Source organism: Terrapene carolina, unplaced genomic scaffold, assembly GCF_002925995.2.
Source record: "Terrapene carolina triunguis isolate 2854851 unplaced genomic scaffold, T_m_triunguis-2.0 Scaffold67, whole genome shotgun sequence".
In the NCBI taxonomy this organism is placed as follows: domain Eukaryota; kingdom Metazoa; phylum Chordata; order Testudines; family Emydidae; genus Terrapene; species Terrapene triunguis.
In genome coordinates, this window is record NW_020664418.1 from 43,769,593 (window position 1) to 43,785,123 (window position 15,531).

Here is a 15,531-nt window from a genome sequence, read left to right on the forward strand (position 1 = left end):
CGATGTGCTGGCCGCGGCTTCTCGCCGCCCCCATTGGCCCGGGACGGCGAACCGCGGCCAGTGGGGGCCGCGATCGGCAGAACCTGCCGCGTCAGCAGGTAAATAAAACTGGCCCGGCCCGCCAGGGTGCTTATCTTGGCGAGCCGCGTGCCGAACGTTGCCGACCCCTCGTCTAGTAATTAGGGCACTAGCCTGAGATTTGGGCAACCTGGGTTCAATTTCCTGCTCTGGCAAAGACTTCCTGTGTGACTTTGGACAAGGCACTCAAGTCTTGTCTACCACCCTGGGGCAAACAGGAGTTTTCATTCACTTGTGTTTTTTCAGTAAAATGCCTTGCGACCAATTCTTATTTCAAACTAACTGGTCATTTGTTGTAAACTGGATAACCCACTTTGAAAGTGGGTTAGTTCACTTCAGGATGAGCTAGTACAGAAAAAAGTGTGTCTGGATGCATCTGTCTTTCAGCATAACTTCTGCCTCCGGCAGTCCTCCCACTGCTATCCCACACTACATTGCTTCGCACCTGGATCTACTTGTCTCTCTGTGTGCCTGCTACTACTCTGGGGTCATGTTTAAATACTGTCGCGCAGCTAGAAGCGACCCGTTTGCAATTGCACATGCCTGGATTCTTGTACCCTTCTCAGCATTAAAGCAGCCATGTCTCATGCATCCGTATGGACCCACGGATTCAGTAGTGTAGCTAGGGGGGTGCAGAGGAAGCAGCCGCTTCCCCTCAGCACATTTTACAAAAGCGGCGCCTTAGTTAGGGGTTACCATGGCGCCAGGGGGCGGGGCCCACACTCTGCTCTGAAGCTTGGCCTGCCGGGCCGGCAGAGAGAGGGCAGTGGCAACAGCGAAGGTTACTGGGCATGCTCAGTTCGGGTGAGCATGCTCAGTACACCCAAAGTCACCCAAAGTAGGGAATTGGGAGCAGGAGCTGTTTGCGTCTCGTTACACCGGCGCTGGGCTCCTGCAGACAAGGGGGGGGGGCGGCACGGCCGGAGGAGCCATGGGGGGGGGGGGCGGCGTGGCCGGAGGAGGAGCCAAGGGGGCGTGGCCAGAGGAGGAGCCAAGGGAGGGCGCCTTTTTAATGTTGCTCCCCCTGCTCTCAGAACCTGGCTATGCCACTGCATGGATTCCCTTGAGATCTGGAGAGAGATGTTGGTCCAGTACTGCCTGAAGAGCAGCCACCGGAGTGCCAGGCTACACAACATATAGCAAAGCAAATGATGGGAGGGATCAGTCCCAAGAGAAGTTTCAATGCCGCAACAAAGAAAAGGAGCTTTAGCAGAGTTCTTAATTAAAAAAAAAGAAAAGAAAACACAACTGTGTGGATGCACTGATTCAGAAGGAAGTAGATTGTGTCCACCCACCTGGCTTTAATTATTTTGGATAAATTAATCCACAAAAGTATACATGCAAAAACACAGTCCACAAAAGAACCCAGGTGTAGACAAGCATAAGAATAACTATACTAGGTCAGACCAAACATCCATCTAGCCCAGTATCCTGTCTTCCAACAGTTCATTCCAGAGGGAATGAACAGAACAGGCAACCACCAAGTGATCCATCCCCTGCCACCCACTCCCAGCTTCTGGCAAACAGAGACTAGGGACACCATCCCTGCCCGTCTTGGCTAATAATCATTGATGGACCTATCCTCCATGAATTTATCTTGTTCTTTTTCTAACCCTGTTATAGTCTTGGCCTTTACAACATCCTCTGGCAAGAAGCTCCACAGGTTGACTGTGCATTATGTGGCCTCAGGTCCTCCTCTGCAAACAAGAGGATAAATATATTACCAATTGTTAAGCAATCAAATACCATCCTAACGGGGACTATACAAGTATGATAGACAGAAATAATGCTTTCCCTATGAAAATAAGAACATAGGATCTGATGTCCCAGATCAAACCATTAGTCCATCAAGTCCAGTATCTGGACTCTGGCAGTGGTCAATACCAATTACCTTAAAAAGAATGTAAGAAACCAAAACCCCTAATTCATCCATGTTCATTGCTATACAAGGGGGTTTAAAAACTCACTCCTGGCCTTTGCAAGCGATCAGCTTACATCCTGAAGTTTGATAGCAGTGCTATGTAGTCAGAATGCTGAACAGTAAATCTCTAAAGGCTGATGTGTAAATGTTTTTTGTCACGTTTGTATCTGAGAAAATGAGAAAGAAAGGAAGAAGCATTGCAACATTGTCAAGTCAATTCACATTATAAAATCCTAACCAGCACTTTGCAGAAAGAAAGCTTGCTGTAGTGGGCTCCCACACATGTACTTTGCAATAACAATCCATATAAGGAAAATAGGACATGTAGTATGTTAAAAACAAAATGAAGGATTATTATTAAATGCTCTGGTAAGTTATTTTTAAATACAAGAATGTCCTGTATGATTGTTTTCAATTATTTAAAAAAAAAAAAATCTGTACATAAGGATTTAATTTTACCGGATGTATGCTGACACAAAAAGCAAGATATTGGGCCTTCCAAAATATGCAACTGATGAGCGCAGCACTCACAATGCTATATCCTGTTACTTAATGAATAAACATGATTTTGTCTTCTTCCTCACAGAGAAAACACTTAGTACCTTTAAGTTACACGAGCTTTTCCAGTAACTAGTAGGTCTGTATTGTAAGTTAAAAGTGATCATTTGGAGAATTATGTGATCAAATAAAGATGTTATGACACAAGCCAAAAATTGAAGCATTAAATACCAATGCTGGTCAACATCTTATCAGTACAGCCCTCTAGATGAATCACTTTTTTCCCTCAAATAAACAATTTGTTCAGTTACTCTGTTCAACTCCCTCTTCACTTTAGGTTGCAATTTTCAAAAGCAGCAACTGGAATCAGAACATGTTCCTTTGAAAGTCAACAGGACTTATCCTCCTAACTCACTTAGGCACTTCTGAAAATCCCATCTTTAAAAGTTTGGAAATCTAGTTGCCAAATGCAGGTAGAGGAGAAGCCATCAGGTTAGTTTGGGTTTTCACTTTAACCTCTGTGAGCCTCAATCTTCCCATGTGCTTAAGGGGGGGCAGGCGGAATCACACTTACCCTGCTTTATAAAGTACTTTCAAATGCACAAATGTTAAAGAGCTGCATAAGTCCTAAGTATTATTAATGATTATTATTATTATGCATTCTATTCACAACAAATAATTACGGCTGGCTAAAGTAAGAAGAAACGATAAAGATTTTAAAAATCTAATCACTAGTTTTAGAAGAGTTTAACTTTGCTGCTTTCCTTTTAAAGCAATGTTTTCCTGTGGATGCCTTGGGCTTGAGGCCCCTTTCGGCAGCTCAGGAGACTGAGAGCTTTAAGTTCCAAGGACAGCTTTATAAAACCAATTTAAATTACAGGATTTCATTACAGAGTTTGATCCTATGCAGCAGCAACAACAAAAGAGTACACTGTACTAGCCGAAGCTGAATGTTTTTTAAACAGGCAACGCACACAAAGGGTTACCAGCCAGAGGGGAAAAAAAGAGTCATAAAAAGGGGGCCTCTCACTGCAGCCACAGAGGAGGTACCATATAACCATAAGGAGAGTAAATTTAGAACGGGAGGCCTACTGCATTAGAGGGATTCCAGACATTCCTGCCTTAGCAATGCTGCAGAGCTGAAAGGGGCTGCCATCTTAAATAGCCAAAGCTGGTAAACAAGGTCATGACATCACATAGATTCTACAGCAACAGAATCAACAAGAGCTTACAGGTAGGTATCAGCCTTGACCTTTTACATAGCAACTGCGCTTTTTTTCTTTAAAAAAGTGGGGGGGGGGAATAAAAAAATATAGATAGATAATCTTTTGATTACAAATATATAAAGCTATATTGGCATTCAGATTTCTGTTTTAAGCATACAGGCCTACTTTGGAAACAAATAGACAAAGCCACATTTTAAACTGAACACAAACAAGTGGCAATTTCATTTTGTTGCATTTTTTGTTCTCATAAAAAAGTCTGAGCCGGCGCCTCAGCTGGCGTAACTCAGTGTGTCTCCGTTCCCGTCAATGGAGCGCCACTGATTCACACCAGCTGAGGATCTGATCCTTAAAATGAAAAGTAATAGTTAGAGATGAATATAAAGCAAGCAGGCACTAACACCTGACATGCAGCACTCCTTGTTACTCCTGCCTGGAATCCCATAGAGCTCTGTCAAATAACCTAAACTACCCTGTTTCAGTCTTGAACCCCAAATGCACCTCAGTTCTTTCCTGCAGTACCCCTCTTCCCAATACACACCACTGCTATGCCAGCCCTAGCTTTTTCCAGAACCGAAATAGTTAACTGTGCTGAATTATGTGGTGGTTTTGGGAAGTGAACGAATACCTCTCTCTTGGAGGAAAAACTGCAGCCAAACTCACTTCACCTGGGATCTCAGGCAGATCATAACATAGGTTTCTTGATGGGAAATAACAACATGCATAAGGTCTATTTTTAAAGCCATAGCTCTAGTCACTTATAGGATGGGAGATTATTTTCCACCTTGAACTAAAATTGTGATGTTTTGTACATTAGACACAGACCTTGTCACTACTGAACCAGCAAGAATTTCACTGCATGGGTTGAAGTAAGCAGGAAATAGTTTTCCATAGCCAAAATAATTTATTCTTCTCAGCACAACAGAAAACACATGGTGCACCCTCTTGTATGTGAAATTCTACAAATGAAACTATAAGTTGTTATAATACTGAAGGTAAACCAAATCCCCCCAATAAGGATTCAGTCTAACTTGCACAATCAGAGAAAAGTGATGCAGCTTAATCCTGGTTCCTACCACAAATAATTTAAATCGTAATTTTATATTATTTATAACCCCATCATATGACAACAGTGTTGCAGCAGTATTAAACTGCCACCACTCTTTTCAAGAGCTTTTTAATTACTCCAGTTTATTTAGTTTACTGGATCTCATGTTTTTATACACTAATTTTGTTAATTTGTCACTACATAGTGAGACAGTTACTAATTAACTCTGCCGATTAGCTGGATCTTTTTATTTCAAAAACACAAATATTTTAAAACTGGTGCTTGTTCAATTTAAAAGTTAGTACACATTGTCAAAATCACATTTTCTGCTTGAGCATTAATCCAATATATCTTTTAATTATCACACAAAATACACCTGCCTTATCTTCAGTTAGAGTAATCTATTACTGTATCCATATATAACTACATCAATGTAAAAAGCAACAGAGGGTCCTGTGGCACCTTTGAGACTAACAGAAGTATTGGGACAAACTACATCAATGTAGTTTCCTTAACAAGTTGGTAATAGAATTGTTTCAGCTTCCGACATATCAAAGAGGTAATTAAGATACCTTAAATACTGATCATACTCCTAAGAAAGCTTTATTTGTTGAATGGAGCATTTCAAGCATTATAGCTGTTTGATGCAGTAGAATTGCAGGCAGCTATTTGCTGCAGTATGATTGTAGTGTAGATAAAGAATTAAAAATCATAGTGTACTGTACTAAGTAATTAATCATGTCCCCTGTGATTGCTGTTACTCATTCTGCAAACAGGTTGTAGAGAATTAAACTACATGCATTTATTAAGAACTGCACAATTAAAAAGTGCCCTTAGTCATGTTTACATTACTGAGAGTAAGAACTATCGATATGCACAAACACCTCCCCACATCATTCATTTTCATTCGCACATACACATGAAAGAGAAAAGCTTGAACATGTGAGTCCTACTGGCTCAGAAACAAAAAGCAAATAAAAAGAACCCAACATTTATTATTTTTTAAAACTTACGATTTTTAAGCCAATATCATTTTGTGGGGGACCTAACTCATTTTTGAACACTTGGGGATGGCATTACAGTAGAACCTCAGAGTTGCGAACTGACCAGTCAATCACATACCTCATTTGGAACCGGAAGTACACAATCAGCAGCAGAGACAAATAAAAAAAGCAAATACAGTACAGTACTGTGTTAAATGTAAACTACTAAAAAAAACCGGAAAGTTTAAAAAAAAAGATTTGACAAGGTAAGGAAACTGTTTCTGTGCTTGTTTCATTTAAATTAAGATGGTTAAAAGTAGCATTTTTCTTCTGAATAGTAAAGTTTCAAAGCTGTATGAAATCCATGTTCAGTTGTAAACTTTAGAAAGAAGAACCATAACGTTTTGTTCAGAGTTACAATCTCTATTCCCGAGGTGTTCGTAACTCTGAGGTTCTACTGTGTTGCTTTCAAAAAAAGGGGGGGGAAAGTCTTATTTTTATGCTAGTATGATCAGCAATAAACAGGGTGAGATATATGCAGAAATCCACAGTATACAGGAGATTTATTTTAAGCTTTCCTGTCAGTATCAGGAGTACTTATATCCAAGTCTTGGGCATAAGAGTTATCGTTCTTATCACAAGAGTTATCGTTCTTATCACAATTATCTTATCGTTCTTAACACAAACCACTTTGCAGCTTCATTCTCTTTTCTTGTGAACGAATCATTTGTCCAGATATCTATGATGGTCAAATATGCACATAAATTTAGGTGAACTGACACAGAAAAGATTATGTACATCACCTTACTATTTAGGAGGGAATGGTCCTGTGATTAGAACAGGGCACTGGGGATCAGAACATCAGGGTTCTATTCCTGACACTGGCTGGATGTGTGACCTCAGCCAATCATTTAAATGCCTATCGTTTAAATGCATACAATACCTACCTCATTACTGGCTTAATCTATTAATGTCTGTAGAACACTTCATAGAATCATAGACTATCAGGGTTGGAAGGGACCTCAGGAGATTATCTAGTTCAACCCCCTGCTCAAAGCAGGACCAATCCCCAGCTATTTTTTTTTGCCCCAGATCCCTCAATGGCCCCCTCAAGGATTGAACTCACAACCCTGGGTTTAGCAGGCCAATGCTCAAACATCTTTGGATGAAAAGTGCTACATACGAAGGCATAGGAGTAATATAATATATGCTATAAAGAGCCCGCTTCCCTCCCCCTCTATAGACTGTCATATCTACACTATATGCAGTGTTACTGTAGCCACCCACTTCTCTCTCTCTCTCTAATATCCATACTATGGCTGCAATAATGTGACCATCTAGGTTCTAGAGAGAGTGACTTTTTAGCTCTTCTAAATGAGGCACATATGAATACTGTGCCTTGCCATTAACCTCTCACAGGAGCAGAAGCACTGTGTTTAAACAGCAGCACTCAGTACCAAGTACCAAGTCTTATTCATTGCTTTAATTGAGCTTGAACAGTTCTAAGCATGTGGTTATCATTAGACTACCATATTTGTTTAACCTTTCAAAGGAAGGAAGAGGTCTTTGGCATGTTACCGGGAGTACATGCAGAACCTGACTCTCATATCCTGAATTTAATTGAGCAAGTACATGTCAAAAAACCAAGTTCTAGTGTAAATGAAACCTCCAGTAACACGGTAACAATGTGTGGTGGCAATAGAACTGATGGATAAATACTGTGGTGTGATATCTGTCCAACATGGCATGGCAGCCCTTAACCACATGCTGTACATCATTAACAGGAACAGTGTTCTTTCACACTGCATTACTTTTCACCCATTTGTCACAGGATAACCTGGGAACTTACAGAAAAAATGTTTATTGGTTTAAATGGGTTTTTATGTAATACCATCCCTGTACTATTTTCCATTAGCATTTTGACAATGAAGAGTTCTCCAGGCGGGCAAACAAAATATGAGTTTCTGTCTAAAAGGCATTGCTCTGTGAAAATCAGTAAGTGAAAGTGAAAGTGCTCCGGCAGTAAATAATTATAATCCAATTTCTGATTAAGTGGCTGGGCAGTTTAAATAGATGAGTTCTATTTAAGCAACTGCCACCATTCTACCACTTCAACAAATGGACTACAGATAAGGGTTATGCATCTCCAATACAAGAGGCTATGGCATTAGGGAGCCCATTCATGTTCACAGGATTTTGCTACTGCCTAAAAAGGTTATGCCTAGCAGAGGTGCGACTGGACATAGGCAAAGGATAGATGGACCTGATCTCGCGAGGTGCTAAGCACCTTCAATTCTTACTGATTTCAGCAACTCAGAGAATTGGGCTCTGTATGTCAAGCATTTTATTTATTTCCTAGAATTTAGAAGAGTGATCAGAAGCTTGTGAAATAGAATTAATATTTAATCAATTTTAATTCAAACTATTTTTTCCTCCTTTGTAAGAAAAACTGCATCTACAACAACATATTTACTACTGAGTTTCATAGTATTTTAAATTTAAATATTAAACTCTAGGAATCTGGGTATAAAGTGATAGCACTAAGACAGGAGCTTATTCAATCTTAAAGTTAACTTGCGCTGTCCCAACCCCCTGTAGGTTTTACCATAAAGATTCCAGCTGCGTCTATTTTTCTTCAAACTGTTCTTTGCAGCAGTGCTACATTTAAAAAAGAAAAACACGAAAACCACACCCAACTCACAGCACAAACAAATAGAAATCCATCTGCGTAAGCATGCTACCTCCTGTCATATCACATAAAACATAACATCTGGACTGACAAGCTTTGTACAAAGTTCCAGTCTGAAGTAATTGAAAAAGGCTGAGGTATGATGACTCGGAAAGCAAGATTTATAAATAAAAATGTTGACACACCCTTAAACTATGGAAGTGCTACCAGGTACAGCTATAGTGTAGCAGCAAAGAGTGACTGAACATTTCACTCTCTTTTCAAAGAGTTTAGAGATGTAAGATGGAGAGAGATATCTCACTGTGGGCTGGTCTACACTGGGGGGGGGATCGATCTAAGATACGCAACTTCAGCTACGAGAATAGCGCAGCTGAAGTCGACGTATCTTAGATCGATTTACCTCGGGTCCTCACGGCGCTCCCCCGTCGACTCCGCTTCCACCTCTCGCTCTGGTGGAGTTCCGGAGTCGACGGGGAGCGCGTTCAGGGATCGATTTATCGCGTCTAAACGAGACGTGATAAATCGATCCCCGATAGATCGATTACTACCCTCCGATCTAGCGGGTAGTGAAGACGTACCCTCAGAGTGGGTCAAAGGAGATGTAGGTCTGAAAAGAAGTAGCATCCAAGGTTATAACTAACAAGCATTTTTTCTCCCTCACACCAGACTTACAGCAGTGAAACTCCATTGACTTCTGTGGCATTACCCCCTGTGACGCTGGCAAACCAGGTGCCAGCTCTTGCCAAGGCTTTAGGCCTCAGGTGAGCGCTAACAAATTCATTTCTGGAAACCAGTCTGTTTCACCTGTGTGTTAGAATGGTTAAGACGGGTATTGGACTTATAACTTATAACTTTATGAAATGCCTATAAATTGCTACATGCATTAACCTCACTTACAATATCTATATCACATGCTATAAGGTAATATTTAAGTTTTTGCTTTATAACTGTAAAAAATGTTTGCCCTGAAACTGTCAACCTGTCAGAAAGGATCATCTCCTGCTCATTAAGAAGGCTATCAAAACTAAATGGGTCATCACAACATAAAGTCTTTGTTAATCGCCCCTTCACACCCATGAAGAGGCTATGTTGGGGGAGAGGGGCAAAAATGTTCCGGTTTCGGGCCCCCAATGGGCTAGCACCACCTCCAGCCCTAAAACACATTCAGTGCTGACAGATTGCTACAACTCTGTCACCTTTTGCAACCATCAGCTGTAACTCATTTGTGTATATATGTTTGCCGGCTTTAACCGGTAAATAACTCTCTCGTTTCTTTTTCCTCGTTAATAAATCCATAGTTATTTTACTATAGGATTGGCTACATGCATTGTCTTTGGTATGAGATCTGAGATACAAATTGGCCTGGGATAAGTGACTGAAAACAACCTGAATCTTTTGTGATCTTTGGTGGATAACAACCAACTATCACTAAGTCCCGCTTGCCTGGGTGGCAACATAGACTAGAATGCCCAAGGTGATTGTCTGTGACTCCATCATAAGACTGTTACAGCTCTTCAGAAGTTCAAATTTGTTACTGAGTTGGTGAAATCTCATTGTAGAACATACAACCAATTAGGGGTGTCTGCCCTGCTTTTTGACACTCTGCCCTGAGGTTGGCATTCACATTCGTGAACCGCTCCAGACAGGGTGACACCCTCAATATACCGCTATAAAAGTGCAGTGAGAATTGGCTCCTTAATATCTACTGCCTCCCACAGAGCCCAGGAATGTGTGGAAAATTCTCAGGGCCATACGCTTATCTCAGTTACACTGAAGTAAAGGGTGGCACTCCAAATGTACAATGGTGTTACTGGTGTTTGGCCCTCAGAGTATAAACTGAAAAAGGGATGTGGAGGGGGAGCTGGGAAATAATGGAATGTATAGCTGAAGGATTTTCTGTACAGAGAGAAAGGATGATTTGAAAGGAAAAGGAATAAAAAGATATAACAGAGGAGCCTTTAGGAACCACAGGTCCAAATCTAGGCAGGGTTAGCTCAGTCCTTTACCATCACACACAGAGAAGATAGATGGAAGAAAGAGAGAAGGTTGAAGGACAAAACCACAAGTCCCCCTACACTTGAAGAGACAAGGGGAAGACAAATCCTCCCATAGTGATAAAGGAGGAAAAAGCAGGGAGACAGGAGTTGATATCTGAGTTTGGAAAGCAGTCCAGTTCGGAGATGCTTTTGTCCATAGGGGAGATGCTAGAAAGACTACCAGCCAGAAATATGAAAAAAAGAAAAGAAAAAGAAAAAAAATCCATATTTTAAAGCCACAGAGCATTTAAAATTATTGCAGAGCTACCCTTCCCTGCTTGCTAGCTGAGACTGGGGCTAACAGTTAGCATGACATTCAATGCAGTTCCTCATTACTATCAATAGTTATACAGTGCCATGGAGCAATACTGATACGAAAGAGGCAATAAGCCTGATATTCAGTGGCACCAAGCAATCTCAATTCCCCAATAATTTCAGCTGAGCGGGGGATGCTCAGCCTCTCTGAAAAATCAGGCTTAACACATCCCTGGTTCAAAGAACTAATGCCTCAATCCTGTAAGGTACCAAATACCTCTTAGGTGGTGTTGAACACCCTCCACTCCAAATTACACCTCTACCCCCATATAACATGAATTCGGATATAACGCGGTAAAGCAGCGCTCCGGGGGGGCGGGGCTGCGCACTCTGGTGGATCAAAGCAAGTTCGATATAACGCGGTTTCACCTATAACACAGTAAGAATTTTTTGGCTCCCGAGGACAGCGTTATATCGGAGTAGAGGTGTACTTGCAAGAATCAATCTTTAAACTAGATTCCTTTCAAAATTAAAATGTATTTAATTTGAGCAAGAGAAGGAAGGAACAGAAACATTCTTCCCCAGTGTTTGTCCATGCCTTACAGTCATCCAGACATTTTGATACTGCCAATTTTATTATATAAAAGCGAATAGCTGTGCTACCTATCATAGCTCTCTGAGCCTGTCCTGAATTTCTTGCTTCAATAAACAGCTGCATGTAGTGGAAGGAAATGTGTAAATATCACTATTGTTTTTCTGTGCTTTTGTGTCAGCTATTCTACGTCTTTGAAACTGCGCCAAAACCACCATAGCTTTTTTTTTTTTTTAAGGGGCTGGTGGGAATGGTTTAGCTCTGTACTGTCTGTGCACTTGACATCAAATATGAGGTTCTTTAAATTTGGTTTCCCATGGTCTCATCTAAAAAGACCACTTCTGGTGGTTAAAAATGCAAAAGGTTTTTATTGTAGTGCCTTGACAAACAGCCAAAGATCTGATGTGGGGGAAAAAACACAGCAAGATAGCTATGACCAGAATGGAAAAAACAAGGAAAAACACATGGCTTGATTTCAGAGCAGAAAATTGACTTAGGCTTTGCATAAACGACAGCATACCTCCAAGCTTGCTGATCTACCGCCTGCCTTGAAAAAGAGAACATACAGCCTAAAAGCAGAGCCTATTAAAAGGCATAATGTTTCTAAACAGCATCTGTTACGTCCTAATAAGCATTACTTAAAGGACACAGGCCTTAAATTGCTACCAAACGTGCACTTATCTGAAACTGCTGCAAGGCAACCTTTACAAAAACATCACATGACACCAAGGGAATCTGAATGATACAAAATGGAATTTTTATTTAATTTGGCTTGATGTTGTAACACAGCAAAAAAACATGGAGGCATTCTCAGAGATTTTGTGAAGCTGTTTGTGGAACTTCACAGGAATGAATTACAAATAAGAATTACATCAGTGGAGCTGTTTGCCATCTGTTGTCAGTAATGCTGCAAAGACCAGTCACCAGACTTCAGTTTCAAAGGTTAAAAATGCAACATTTTTAAGCATCCGTTGACCTCTTGGTAACCGAGCAGGAGACTGTGTACTTTGGATATGTGTGACCCAAGGGGCTGCCAGTCACTTTGCAAAGGCAACACAAAGCACTGTGTGTTGCCACAGAAAAAGCTCAGGAACCTTAGTTTAGCCACTGTTACCGGATGTGGAAAATTCATACTGACCTGGTTTCTAACACATCTGATGTTGCAAATACAGATCTGGAATTTTAAAATTCCACCTGTCCTGCAGCAGATCTCCTGTGCAGGAATGTAAACTCTATTGATTAACACTGATTTCATGAACAAAAACAACAAAAATCTTTCTGCAGGACAGGTGTAATTTTAAGGCTCCTTTACTGCAATTGGTAAGCTAGCTCAGGGGTCGGCAACCTTTGGCACGCGGCTCGCCAGGGTAAGCACCTGGGTGGGCCGGGCCGGTTTGTTTACCTGCCGCATCCGCAGGTTCGGCCAATTGCGGCTCCCGCTCGCTGCGGTTCGCCGCTCCAGGCCAATGGTGGTGGCAGGAAGCAGCGCGTGCCAAGGGATGTGCTGGCCGCCGCTTCCCGCTGCCCCCCCATTGGCTTGGAGTGGCGAACTGCGGCCAGTGGGAGCCGCAATCGGCCGAACCTTAGGACACGGCAGGTAAACAAAGCGGCCCGGCCCGCCAGGGTAAGCACGTGTGCCAAAGGTTGCCGACCCCTGAGCTAGATACACAGATTAGTCATTTAGTAACTATCACTAAGGCCCCAGGATCATATGTTGTATTACCCACAAAAATGCCCTTCCCAGAGCCTGTGGGTACATGCAAACCTCAGGGCTCCTTGAAGAAGAAAGGGGAGGGGGGGAACCTACATGAGAGCAGACTGTATTTAAAAGAAATAGCTGAAGTTCCAGGTGAGCAGCTGGCTCATTTCTCAATGTTAGGGTTGGCACAGGATCTACACAAAGGGTAAATAGGTTTAATTTTAGATGGACAGGCCTGCAAGCCTTATGGCACATGAACAACCTTTACTGTCACTTGAAGTCAATGGGATTATTTTGGGAGTAAGAGTTGAAAGATCAGACTGCAAGAACACTTAAAGTTGTAGCATCTCAGTCATAGAGCAATGTAAGATCCAAAATCACAGCATGAGCAAGCAAAGCTAAAGGCTGGCTCCAAGACATTCAGAGACTTCATTTTTTATTGGACCACTTGCCAATTGCTGCTGAATTATTTTTTTAAACTTAAGGATGTGCAATCAAAGAAATAAGGCAGAACGGTGACAATAGCTAGAAACGCTAACATGTTTTCCAGAAGAGAGAGGGGATTGGGGCGGGGTGGGGTGGGGGTGTGGGAAGAACCATTCAAAACACATGATTTGGAGCAATACAAAATGAAGCGGGGGGGGGGGGGGGGGGGGGAAAATTTTTAAAAAACAAAAAGGGCTGGGGGAAAAAAAAATGTCTGGACAAGGAACACCAAGTTGCATTCATCTGGAGATATTTCTTTTAAAAGCATCAGCAGAATAGCGAGTCTTCCAAAAAAGCCAATATCATGATTACAAATGTTTGACTTTCATAAGTGGCTGATTGCCCTATTGCACTATTTTTTTCTCCTATCTGATTTCAGCACATTTAGCCACGAGCAGCTAGAAGAACTAATGAACATCATCATCATTATTTTACTGAAGGGGATGAAGTAGGTGCTTTAGATAAATGGCAGCAACTTAAAATGTGTTTCAGAAGATAAATTCCCTCTCTCTCCATTTACCTGTTAGCTTGACAGATTAAGAAAGCACAGTGCAAAGACAGAGCATGAGAGAAAGCAGTGCAAAAGTTAACTGAGGTGATTCAATCGGCCCTTATCCAAGAGAGTGCATGAACAGAGATTCTTGGAAATGCTCCTAGTCAAATATAAACCAAGAACACTATTCCCTCAAGACTCTCTTGGAGATCCACTACTGAGCATGCACAAAGGCCCACCTGTCTCAAAATCAGATCCATTGCCAAGCATCAAATGCTAGATTGATTATTGTTTCACTTACTGCTATAGATCTAAATTAGTATCTATTTTAGGGCAAAAGAAACTTGCCACATATATTGGCGTTATTTTTTTCATTCTCTCTGTCAGCCTCTGCTAGGGAGAGAGACTCTTTTGCCTGCTACTAGAAATATTTGTGATTAATTTTTGCTTATTTTTTTTCAAATTTCCAAACATTATTTTACAACAAATATTTCTACTTCTACAGTTATTTGTAATTCCATTCACCAGTGATTAACAAAGGATAAACTCTGCAACAATATGTAGGAAAGGCTCCATATATCTCCATTCCATATCATACTAATCGAATTAGCTACTGTCTTGTGGCCAAAAGACAACGTAGTTACTACTCTGTTCTCCATTATTCTTGTTTCCTTTACTTCCTCTTAAACCAAAAGCGAAGTTTGGATTAGAGGATTACAGCACTGTCTTTAGCATGAGACTCAAGCCTTGGATTTATGACTTGAAGATGTTTGTTTTATATACTGTGTTCCCTCTGTTCCTTTTTACTGTCTCTCCTGTGTTCATCTACTAAACCATAGTACCACTATATTCACTGATAGGGCTCTAAACACACTGAAGGAACAGGTGTATGAAGGAAGTGGTGCCATTTTGACAGAGCTATTTTTCTGACTGTAACTGCTTTCTAATCCAAACCCCTAAAGGGGAGTCTTCCCATTTACTTCCATGGGTTTTGAATCAGGCTATAAGACCAGAAAAAATTACCACCTGTGGACCCGGAAAACGTCTGATGGATACCTTGCAATAAAAACTCTAAGGACAGCTAGAGTCAGACTGTGACTGCACAGGAACTGAGCGAAATTTCCCAGGCAAGCACAAACTTGTTGCTGTGTGTTTTGGTAATTTAGAGAAAACCTTAAGTCAGGTCTTTAAATCCAGCTAGATGTTGCCATTCAAGTGGTCAACACAGTAATACCATACGAAATACACACACTATTGAACGACAGCATCCTTAACAAACAGCATGTCTGGTGTAATAACTTATGTAGGGACCAGCAGACTTCTGCGGAAGTGGCTGGTTAACATGCTGCTGGAAACTAATCTTGGTCCTTTTCCAGCCAGCTCAGCCCAGAGTGGATTGTGAGAGGCAGTCACTCACAAAGCCCCACCAGAGGGATTTGTTGTGGCTGGGTGGTGCCCAGAAGTTTAATACTGTTTCCGGTCCAGCCTGGTAGCATCATTAAAGCTCAGTCTAGGAGCCTGCCTGGGAAC

General features: G+C 41.5%; 1 protein-coding gene across 1 annotated transcript in view; it reads right to left on the reverse strand.

The window, feature by feature from the left end:
* The window catches only part of FAM169B (family with sequence similarity 169 member B), a 49,368-nt gene that overhangs the window by 31,374 nt on the left and 2,463 nt on the right, over positions 1-15,531 (reverse strand). The window lies entirely within an intron of this gene.